This window comes from Calonectris borealis, chromosome 2, assembly GCF_964195595.1.
Source record: "Calonectris borealis chromosome 2, bCalBor7.hap1.2, whole genome shotgun sequence".
Lineage (NCBI taxonomy): Eukaryota > Metazoa > Chordata > Aves > Procellariiformes > Procellariidae > Calonectris > Calonectris borealis.
In genome coordinates this window covers 23,695,411-23,706,938 of record NC_134313.1, presented here as the reverse complement: position 1 = coordinate 23,706,938, position 11,528 = coordinate 23,695,411, and positions in this window count along the sequence as shown.

Below are 11,528 nucleotides of genomic sequence, written 5' to 3'. Positions count from 1 at the left end.
AAAAGGTCTTAGATCCCTGCTGGAAGAGTTCATGCCCTTGATTTCATAACTCTGAAAGGGGAAAAAGGAAGAGCAGCTACAAGAAAAACAATCTCTGAACAACAATTCTTCCCGACGCTCCTTTCCAGAGTGTGTGATGGACAGAAAGGGAATGGCACTGAGCTGCAGTCCTGCATCACAGCGCTGGCCTTCGCCTCTGCTGAACAAGGACGGCACGGCAGCTGGGACCTCGGTGCTGCCAAGCTGGAGACGGCGCAGCTCTCGCCCCGTCCCGTCCCTCTCGGGCTCTCTCTCCCAGGGGTCTGAGTCAACTAGAGGAATGTGTGGGGAATGCCAACACACTGAAGTAGAGCAGAGGAAGAAAACAACAAAAGGAAAACATTATTTGGGCTTTTTTTTTTGCATGAATCTCATTAAAAATGCCATAATTAGAGAGGGAAAGAGAGTTACAGCTAAATTCATCAATTCTACAGTTTTTATGCTTTGCATAATCCTAGGAAACCACAGTTTCAAACGCCATGAGGCACCACTTCAAAATATCAGCATGCCTAGAGACATCCCCTCCTACCATGTACCCTGCACTCCTCGGGGACCAGCTCTCCCCTTCGCAATCCCTGCCCGCTCGCCTCACACTCTTGCCTTCCTCCAGCCCCCCTGTCCGGGGCCAGAAGCCCCCTGCACCACGATTAGTCCCCCAGCACCCGCGCAGCCTCCCCAGCCCCAGCGGCTCCCTGTGGATCTCCTCCTCGTGTAACGCCTTTTGCCGCACGGCAATGGCCGGAGCAGCTGCTGAGCCAGGGCTGGGAGCTGCTGCACCCGGCCACCACCACCCAGCACCCACCACGCACGCCAGAGGTGTTGCCTGACGGGACACCGTGTTGAAGCGGTCCTTCTGCAACACCCTCTCCCTGGCTGCTGCCTCTTTCCAGGAGGCCTTTCCTGTTGCACGACCCTCGGCAGTCGCCGCGGCATGCTGCGTGACCCAAAGCCTGGGGGCTACGCTGGGGACAAAGCCCAGAAGGAAGCGAGGGTACCTAGGATCTGCCACCCCACGTTCCTGCTGCCAGCAAGGAGGCACAGCTGCAGCCGTGAACTCATCGGCATCTGCCAGGGCAAAGAGTTCAGGCTCCGATCCCCACATTCATAGCAGGGGTTAACACAAGCATGGTCTCTTTTAACCCTGCATTAAAAATAGCAAATTGCCTGAGGCTATGCCTGCAAAGGCAGGTTTGCGAGGCCTTAGAAGACGTTTGATGTGTCCTACACCATCATGTAGAAAAGCTGTCCCTTTCAAGCACCTCTCAGTAAGGACCTGTGTAAGTGTTTGTTTGGAATGAAATACTAGGAATAAACTATCTTGGACATTCTTTAAAAAAAAAAAAAGGCAGGGGGGGATACTACTATATGTTTTTCTCTGAAACACTGAAATACAGGCTGGCTCGGCCAGCCCTGGCTCTGGTGTGCCGGTAGTACAAGCAGGCACAGCTTAAGCAAACGCCACCTTTTGTCTGAAAGAAGCTGCGGGGGGGAGAAGACTAAAAGGGATTTAATTTTCTGCCTTAGGACCAAGAGGGCTTTCCAAGATCTCCTTAGAAATTGGACCATAATGAAAGTGGCGTTGCATGGTTGAATTTCCAACCCCAGCCAGCCAGGAGGCAAACAATGCCGGAGAGCCGGACGGCGGCCAGGCGAGCCTGCCTCCACGCGCAGTGCCCAGCCGGCTCCCATGCTGGCACGTCCTGCGCCGCCTTGAAAATCTCTCCTTCGGACGGCGTTCAATTTAATGCATTGATGTATCAGGCAGCAGGCACCCAGATCGGAATCCTGCTGGCATACGTTTTGGGAGGCAGGGGTGCCCACTGCCTGGTGGGACCCAGAAGGATGGCAGAGCAAGGGGGACTTTCTGGAGGAGGTTTTGCACCAACTACTGTCCTAGAAAAAGCTACAAACTCTTCTTTTTGCAGTTTCAGGTCACATCCAGTAAATTTTAGGGGTTAATTTTGTTGTATCCAGCACACCCCAGGGCTCCCCCCACCCTGCCCAGGGCCCAGGACCCCATTTCATATCTCATCTGCAATTAAACATCTGCTTAGAAAGCAGCCAACACTGCAGAGCTACATTTGTTTCTGCAAGAGCAAGTTTTGTGCTGGGTGCTGTATCGTGTGTGGGGGTTGTTGCCATGGGAAATATCGGTGTTTGTCAAAACTTTAAAATCCAAAGCAGCGTACCAAAGCATCCCGCTCCCTCTTGTGCAGCGTGCCCACAAAGCTGGGGACAAATTAAAACAGTGGCAAAGTGACTGTAGAGAGGATGGGGAATTAAATCTGTTTGATTAACATTAAAGAGAGAAAGAAATAGGCAGCAGTGAGGAAAACTGCTGAGAGTATCGGCATGTAAACAAAAAGTATCAGGGAAAAACAGGCCAAAAGGCAAAGGAGTTAATTAATAGTGACATTTTATTTGACTTTGGTGACATTAAGAGGGAGTCCTGTGGCTTCAAACCCAGCACTGAAATTGCATTGCAATCAGTGCTCAGGGTTGTAAAGAGTTTCTGTTACATGGGTATTAATTACACTAATTAGTGGCAAGGCCGTGCCTTGGCTGTGGCTCCCAGCGCAGGTGGGTGAGGGGTGGCCCCGTCCCTCTGCTCAGCGTGGGGAGGACAAAGCGCTGCTCCCTCCTCCCCAGCTGGTCAACACCCAGAAGAGAGAGGAAGAAGTGGGGGAAGTGAAAACTGCCCCACGCCCCAGTGTTGGCCCTACTGACACTCCTCCAAAAATGCAATGCTCTGCCAAGCAAGTCTAGCGTAGCTGTCAATACGACAAGAATCATAGAATCGTAGAATCATAGAATAGTTTGGGTCGGAAGGGACCTTTAAAGGCCTCTAGTCCAACCCCCCTGCCATGGGCAGGGACATCTTCAACTAGATCAGGTTGCTCAGAGCCCCGTCCAGCCTGACCTTGAATGTTTCCAGGGATAGAGCATCCACCACCTCTCTGGGCAACCTGTTCCACTGTTTCACCACCCTCATCGTAAAAAATTTCTTCCTTATATCTAGTCTAAATCTACCCTCTTTTAGTTTAAAACCATTCCCCTTGTCCTGTTGCAACAGGCCCTGCTAAAAAGTTCGTCCCCATCTTTCTTACAAGCCCCCTTTAAGTGCTGAAAGGCTGCAATAAGGTCTCCCCGAAGCCTTCTCTTCTCCAGGCTGAACAACCCCAACTCTCTCAGCCTTTCTTCATAGGAGAGGCGTTCCATCCCCCTGATCATTTTTGTGGCCCTCCTCTGGACCTGCTCCAACAGGTCCGTGTCTGTCTTGTGCTGAGGGCTCCAGAGCTGGAGGCAGTACTGCAGGTGGGGTCTCACTGAAAGAACTGAAAGAACTGAAGCTTTCCAGAGTAACAAAATACCAAAGGCTCAGAGCTCAAGCCGGGCAGGTGAGAGTTCAGGAGAAAGAAACTCTAAACCATCGCCTGTCAGATACCAAGACCGAGCTTTGTCTCCAAATTGCAGACTTAACCACCGCAGGCTGTCCTGCCTGGCACCAAAGTGAAGCAGTGAATATGGTAACTTCTGAAACCCAGTTTCAAGCCATGCGAAGACTCTGTGGAAGAAAGCTGTGCCTTCCCAAGGGCTCCCAGCCATCGCAGGCTGCGTACCGCAACGGCACTACTCAAGCAAAAGAAACGGTTTATAGACTATTTAAGCCAACCAGCGACATTAGCAATGCACAGAAATAAAGCTGATCGATTCCTTATTGCAGGGATGATTTTTATTTAAATGATCCCAGAATACACCACCTTTGAGGACAAGTAAAAGTTTGCTTTAGTGTTGGAATGGCTTTCAACATAGGCTTAAAGCTTTCAGGAGGCAGGGCCTGTATTTCTTAGATACAACATGATGAAGCCAAGACAGCACCACGTTACGCCGCTGAGAAATTCTCCTCCCCAGCAGCAGTGTTGCAAAACTAAATCTGTTAATACTTCGTTGCAAAGTTTCCATTGATGGTGGTGGTAAAAGCCATTGAAATGCCCTCGCAGGAATGCTTTTCTTTTTCTTTTCTTGTTACCTACTAACACCAGCAATACTTTAAGCACATAGAAATTGGGTGCCCCCTTTTTTTTCCTTAAAGGCTGTGGGTAACAAAGGCAGACAACTCTCTTAATTTTAGCAAACAAAACTAGCTTTCCTCAAGGGAGGCATCACTTTGATTTCCCCCCAGAAACACACTGATTTGGGTGATTTCTTTAAAGATGCACTGGTTGGGGAGCTGTCACCCAGCTCACACTATTTACTCGTTGAACTGCTGTCCGTTCAAAGCCCGAAAAGGGCAAAATAGTACTGACCATTTTTTCACCTTGTGTACGTTTAATCAAGAGAAATTATCACTTAAACACTAGAGATCCATCCTCCTTCTTCCCCTGATCCAGTGCTTTATGAAACTAGAGCCTAAATAAACTCCTAAACACGTTAAATCTCATTAGGTATGCAGATATCCCACAAACTGGGACACGTGCTGAACATCAGCATCAATTGTCTTGGATGACAACTGTGAGCACTGAATCAAGCCACCAGCACATAATCAGCGTCTAAAGCGATAAAGCAAGCTCATCACCTTCCAGTCCATGTGTCCTGTTCAAGCACCTGTTTAACCGTGCCGTGACATGGTTTCGTGACAGGCTTTTGGATTTTAACCTAGTGTCGGAAGTAGGGATGATGTGAGCACAGGACAGGGAAGTGAGGGCAAAGCTGTGTTGGCCACCTGAATGACCCGTCTGCAGACCCCTCTGCTTCGAAAGCATCAGGTACTGGCACGGTCTAACGCCATCCAACAGACATTGATTGTGTTTTGCAGCTGAGACTTTCAAGACCTCAGGTGCCGTTTTGTCTTCTTGGCAATGGGTCCTTCCCTCCGCCCCCACCCAACCGCTTCCCAGAGCAGCTACAATTATCCAAAATTTAACTGTCAAAACCTGGGGAGATGGGTGATCCTCTGCTGCTCTTGGAGACAGCTCTGGCAGTGCTCGGCAGAGGTGAAGCTTCCATTGCTTTCTGCTGCCCAAGCCCAGTATCGAGCAACAGCATCTCCATATTGAGGTCACCTAGGCCAGTTTGCACGCTCAGTAATGCTCTTGCCAGCCATGCCACACAATTATTGCCAAATAGCTTTGGTTTTCGTTTCCCAGTGGCACCCCTGCATCCGACCTCGTGGTCCGGTGGTGTGAGCCGGATGAGCAGAGAGCTGGAGAGGCTGAACCGCGGAGAGGTTTCCTGCTCACGGCCCACTACCTCCCGGCAGCGGAGCCGGCAGAGAGCAAGCGGCCGCGGCGCAGGAAGCCCCTCCAGCCACCTCCCGGCAGAGCCCCACATCCGCGCCGCTGCCGGCAGTGACTCACACGGCGGTACCTGACCTTACTCGTGACGAGCTGCCTCGGTGCAGGCAAGCAACTCACGCCGCAGCGGCGGAGAGCTCGGGCTGCTTTACCTCCCCTCTCAGCACGCAGAGCCGGTGCAAAGGCAATAAATGAGGGGGACTGTGGCTGCACGGCCGTGCCCCTCAGAGGAGGGCTGCAAAGCTCCCCCGTGTCAGGGGCGAGTGGCCAGCAGGCTCTGTGGCACGTGCTGCTCCGTGCAATGTCAATGAATCCTTTCCAAAAAAGCACGTACTCCCCGCCAGCGCTTCCCCCCTCCTTCCTGGGAGGCTTGCTGTCTGGCGCCTGGGAATACATGATCCCACGAAAGAAGTTGGAGTCACCTTCCAGATCTATCTGCATCTAGAATATATTTCCTTTCTTTCTTTTACATTTTATTAATAGTCCAGCCTTCCTGCAGCTTTTTTCCTGGCCTGGTGACTCATCATCGACTCATCATACTTGTTGCTTCACTTAAATAGGGAATTAAAAAGTCTCTTGCATAAATGGAAAAAAAAATAATAAAAAGATCCCCCCAGCTGCAGATTAGCAACTAACCGCTTAGGATGTTTTCCTATGGAAAGACCTGAAATCATTCCTGCTGTCCCATGGCTTGGGAGGGTTATTATTAAGATGAATTGGTGCGAGACACAAGCGATGCTATCTAGGCCAGCTAACTCGTCCTTTCCACCCGCTCTGCTTCCCTCTGGGTACTTCCAGACGGTAACTATTTCTTTCTCCTTCTTAGTTCAGCAATGAGTATTTTTGACCTGTGTACTGCATTGAGAATTTCACAGAGATGCCACAGTTTCCCCCTTCATTTCAGAAAACGGCAAGACTCTCTTGCCAGCGTGATTTCCCCGCGAAAGGAGATGGAGGCGATCACACCACCCTCCTGAGCAGCCGCCAGCTTTTCTGGCAGCATGGGAAGTTTGTGGGTCACCTCGGCCGCAGCCAAGCGAGGAGGTGAGGTCCCAGAGACACTAAGCTCTCCCAAGCTTCTTGCAAAGAAGAGACCCAAATTTCAGATGGCTGCCGAGCAGGGCTGGGGACTCGGTGAGTGCCGACGCTGGTGGGGAGGGTGAGCCCATGGGTCAGGGTCAGCGAGGGACGCGGCCGGGCAGTGGCACGGCTCCAACGTGGGGTTCAAGCTGCTCCAGTGCCCCCAGTGAAGGCTCCCATGCAGTGGGAAATTGTTTCCCACTTCCTAAGCTCTGCTCTAGGCTGCGGAAGCCGGTGCAGAGCCAGGAGCAGCAGGGTGCGGGGTGATGGGGTGACAGTGTGACAGTCACCTGCCAGGTGGAAGGGCTGTGGTGCCGGTGGGAAGCACGTTGCCTAATTCCTAGCAGTGGGAGCTTCTCGTAACCCACCCTGCAGCCCAGGGGCACAGGGGAGCCCCTCTCCTGGAGGGCAGCGTGCAGCCATTTGCAGGCAGGAACAGGCTCTCTCCTCCCCAGGAGTGCAGGGAGCCTGGCAGCTCTGGGGAGCCCGAAAGAGCCCCAGAGTGCCTGTGTGGCACCATGAAGGCTGGTAAATGTTGGTGGGGAGAAGAAAAGGAAATAAAACCGCTTATGCTTAACCAAGAGCATTAAAGGCAATTGCCCCCTAAACCTGCGTAGCGATCAGACCCAGCAGCAGCAGGATGCCCAAGTGCCGTGCCCGTTGTACAGCCCCAGGGGCAGGAGGAGCTCTCAGGGCCAACCCTGCCGTGCTCCTCTGGCCAGCGCTCTGCGCTGCAGCTGCAAACAGGGAAATCCCTCTGGCTAACCCGGCCCTCGCTTCTGCCTTTGCACTCCCTCTCCCTTAGTCGGATTACCTGATGAATATTGACTGCAGCTGATCAAGAATTATGTTTTCATTAAGCTGATTGCTTGTTTGAAGATGGCAGCTCCATTCTCTTGCAATGCTGCAGCTTCTAACTATCTTTTTATTTAGTGACTCTAGTGACTGGTGATGTTACATTACGGCTGACACATGGTCAGGGGAGTTGCTTTATTGTTTGCTTGATGAGGGTTTCATTAATGTTTTGACCACCCTGCATTTTAGGCTATTAATGTACTCTCTGTACTCTATATATATTTCTTTAATTCTGCTCAGGTTGCATGCGATACTCGCTTTCTATTTTCAGTTTGGGGAGGTGGGGGTTGTACTTTCCAGCTGCCTACTAGGCAATTAAACATAAAAAGTTCTATTTCCCAAGCAGAAGTGTTTAAACTGGCTGAGGTTGCTGTTCACAGTAAGTATCTCGTGCCAGTCCCCTAGCTATCACTGCGAAGATCCCAGCCCTCACAATTAAACGATGACAATGGGATGGAATCCAGCCCAGCTGGTATTAACGAAATGAGAAGTTTGTGAATGTTTTAAAAAAAATAGACTTGACAAATGTCAGTTCCTCCTGCATGTGTTGGAAGCAGACAGGAGACGAGCTGTGCAGAGAGGAGATGCTATATGCCTCAACTATTCAAAGCCATTTAAGTTTTGCAGAGGCCCTGGGGAATATTTAGTGGAGGCAGGGTGTGCTTGTGCCTCGCCACAGCTATTAGTGCATGGGCATTCCCCACGACTGCTGCATCGGTTTATTTGGGAAGTTGTTGCCGTGCGAGTACCTGGATACCTACCAAAACCTTCTGAGTAGTTGAAGTAGTGGTAACAGCAGAATTTTTTTCACCAGACAATTACTTTGACTTTCGGAGTAGAATACACAAGCAAGTATAAAGTTTCATCAAAACTGTGGTATCCTAACAAAGCTTCTGAATTACTTAACGCATTTTATATGATTATTACCTGATTTATACCACAACATAGCAAGTGCATTAGCAAGTTTAGCCCCTGTCTTCTTGTGCACATAATGAGATGGCTAAAGACATGTTTTGCTCTCATTTTCTTACTGCTTAAGTATCACATTTTCTTTTGGTGACAACAGAAAGCGTTCCAGATCACAATATCCCTAGAAAAGACATGGAAGCTCTGTCTGACACGTTCAATTACATTGTAAGACATATTCGAAAAACATTTGTTCTAGCTGAATATTAACCCCCCACTGACTACATGCTTCAGAAGCAAAGACTTCTGCAGAAAATCTGTGGTACAGAACAGCAGGGAGCTTGAGCCCATAATACACATATTCATTCATTCATCATTTCTCTTGACCTGATTTTGTGCTCTAACTTTTCTGACAGTTTGCAAGTGTTTCCTTGGTGATCTAAGTTTGTTGCCAAAGCAGACAAATGAATCATCTATTTACAGTAAAAATGGGGAGCTGCCAGGGGAATACCTGATGCCTCTGCATGCGGTGTGCAAGCCTCAAGCCAGCCAACGATAAAGCCCTTCCTCTCGGCTCTCGGGCATGTGCCACGTCTGCATTGTGGCACCCACCCTGGCGCCGAGGCTGTACGGACCCTCTGCCAGGACCACAGGACCGGTTGGTTACAGTTGTCTTGAAATAACACCACTGGATGGTGAAGCTTGGGAGGAAAAATCTCAGAAAGCCAAGCTCTGCAGGCGGGACGGGTAGACAGGCTGCCCTGGTTCTCGTCTTAGCCGTCTGTGGCTCCAGACAAGCTGCCCCAGCTCAGGACCCCTCTTCTTCTAAAATACATATTAGTTCACTCATAGAGCATCTAAGCCTTCCACAAATACTCCTGCTGTAATGGAAATTATTCTTCTCCAAACCACAAGGGAAAATGCTTGCTTTTTCCAGCCTTCTCTCCATCCTCTCTGAAGAGCTTAAAATCCCCTGAGCACTGTCAAAGGCATACTCAGTGCACGTGCAGGGTGCCCTGGCACCGCAGTCCCCTATGGCTTACCCGTGCTGATTTAGCTAGGGGGTGGGATAACCAGACCCCGACCCCCCCAAGGCGTCCTGCTCAGCCCTGCTGCTCCTCCTGCAGCAGGAGTGAGCTGCCTGCCCAACACCCAGGGCAGGCGGGCACCCTCTGCCCCCAAACGGTCCCTGTCTCGCCCAGCACCCATCAGCAAGGTAGGCATACCAAGCGTGGGGTTGTATTGCTTTGCTTTGGACACGGTGGCTCGCTCCCTCCTTTCCCAGGACAGCTCGTTGTGAGACCCCAGCTGCTCTTCCCTGCCCACCAGGACGAGGAACGTCCCTTGCTCCAACTCACATAATAGATGTCACCACTGCGGCATCCATTTTTATGGGTGCACATCACTTTGGAGATTAGTGCTACACAGCAAGATGAAGGGTTTATAGATACTTCTGAAATCTGCTTCCAAGAATATATGCTGATCTCCTGGATCTCTTCGGATCGGCTCCCCAGAGCCAGGTGTCTCCACAGCAAACGACAGCAGCGGCCGCCCCAGCAGCCCCGCCACAGCCAGCGCCTGCCAGCGTTGGCATCCAAGTACGAATCGGGGAGGTTGCTGAGAACATTTCGGTTTGTGTTTCTGTTTGGCTTCATCATTAAACCCAAACAGAAGGACAAAATACGGGATGTGTTTTTGGTTTACACAGAGGAGTAAGGAAACCCTAATTATTCACAGAAATCTGTAGAAAATTCATAAAAATTAAGTTTCCGACTACGCAACCAAATTCTATTGCACAATAAAGTCAGCATTGAAAAGGTGTCTAATAATGTCCTTTCAACTACATTTTTCAGGTTAGACTTGGATTAAACCCTGGAATGGCTGGTTTAATTTCCAGTTGGCTTCCATGATTAAGCTTTAAAAAATGGCGTGTGAGGTAAATTCATAATTACGGCTCTGCCTTCAGCTGGAACCAGAAGTGCACTTCTTACTGTAAATTCTGTATTTAGAGTGAGAAATTGTATTTTATTTAGCTCGCAGCAATGCCAGAAACAGGCTTTCCTCTGCAGCCTCCCCAGCGGTGCCGCCAGCGGGTGCTCTCAGGGCACATCCCACACACACCTCCAGAGCTGGATGACACACAAAAAGCACCAGCAGCTGATTTTCTTTGGGAAACACAGGCAGCGGAGATAGCCACGGCACGGAAACTCCCTTTCTTCCCCTTTTATTGCATGGCAGCATGAGAGCATGTGCCTGGGAAGTCAGATTTAAGTTCAGCTCCCTGCTGAGCTCGAGAGGATTCAAAGCTCACCGCACGCGCTGGCGAGGAGAGCCACGGCCGTGCAGCATAACGATGGGGGTGGCACTTTCTTTACGCCCTCCTTATACGGGACCACGGCACAAAACTGTTCAGTGTGCCAGAGCTGGAGAGGGGACCCTGCTTCCTAGCCCAATGGATAGTTGCAGACGTGGAAGCGTTTCAGACCCAGAGCTGTTAAAATACTTTATCTTACGCCCATGAAGCTTAAAATACCTTGAAGCAAGATGGCGGAGTGGACTCGGGCTCATGGAGAAGCGTCTCTTTTGCACTGGGCTACGATGCCGTATTCCCCCTGGAACAAGAAGAAAGGGCAGTGACTCACGGTTTTCCTACGCAGGGCACTGCATCAAACAGGATAAGGTAAGGAGTGCCCCTGCCCCAAACACCCGCAGGGCAGGGCAGTGAGTCAGCAGCCACGCGATTGTGAAACCTGGGGCTCCCCGCAGGCCGGGCAGAGCAGGAGGCAGAAGGGCCCCCACAAACAGCACCCAGTGGCCCTCCCCTGCCCACAGGCAGAGGCAGCAGGAGGCAGAGAAACCGTGCAGCCCACCCGCCGCGCGGAGCGGGTAAGAGCCCACCTCCCCGCCCTCTTCCCTGTGGGAGTCTCCCGCAGGAGACAGCTCCCAGGAGGGAGCCTGAGGGGGCAGAATAGCGACAGTGGGTGCACATCTCCCTACCAGCGCTGCGTTCCAGCAGCATTGCCCGGGGCAATGCCACGCAGGGATCTGCTCCCCCTTCCGCCTGACGGCTTGGCCATTGGAAACAGGGGCCAGGTTCCATCCCGGGGAAGACAGCGTGGTTCCATCACCAAGAAAAAGGAAATATTTGTCACAGTGTTGTAATGGCCCACATAAGCACATTTATTTTTGTGTGCCTGGAGAAAAGGAGGGAGGATGAAGAATGGGGAGGGAAAAAAACAAAAACAAAACAGCGACTCAAGAGTAGTAAGCGCAGACTTGAAATTCCACTCCTCTTGGTTTCATAGAGCTTAAAAAAAAAAAAAAATCAACGTTTAAGAAACAGCGTTTCATTGG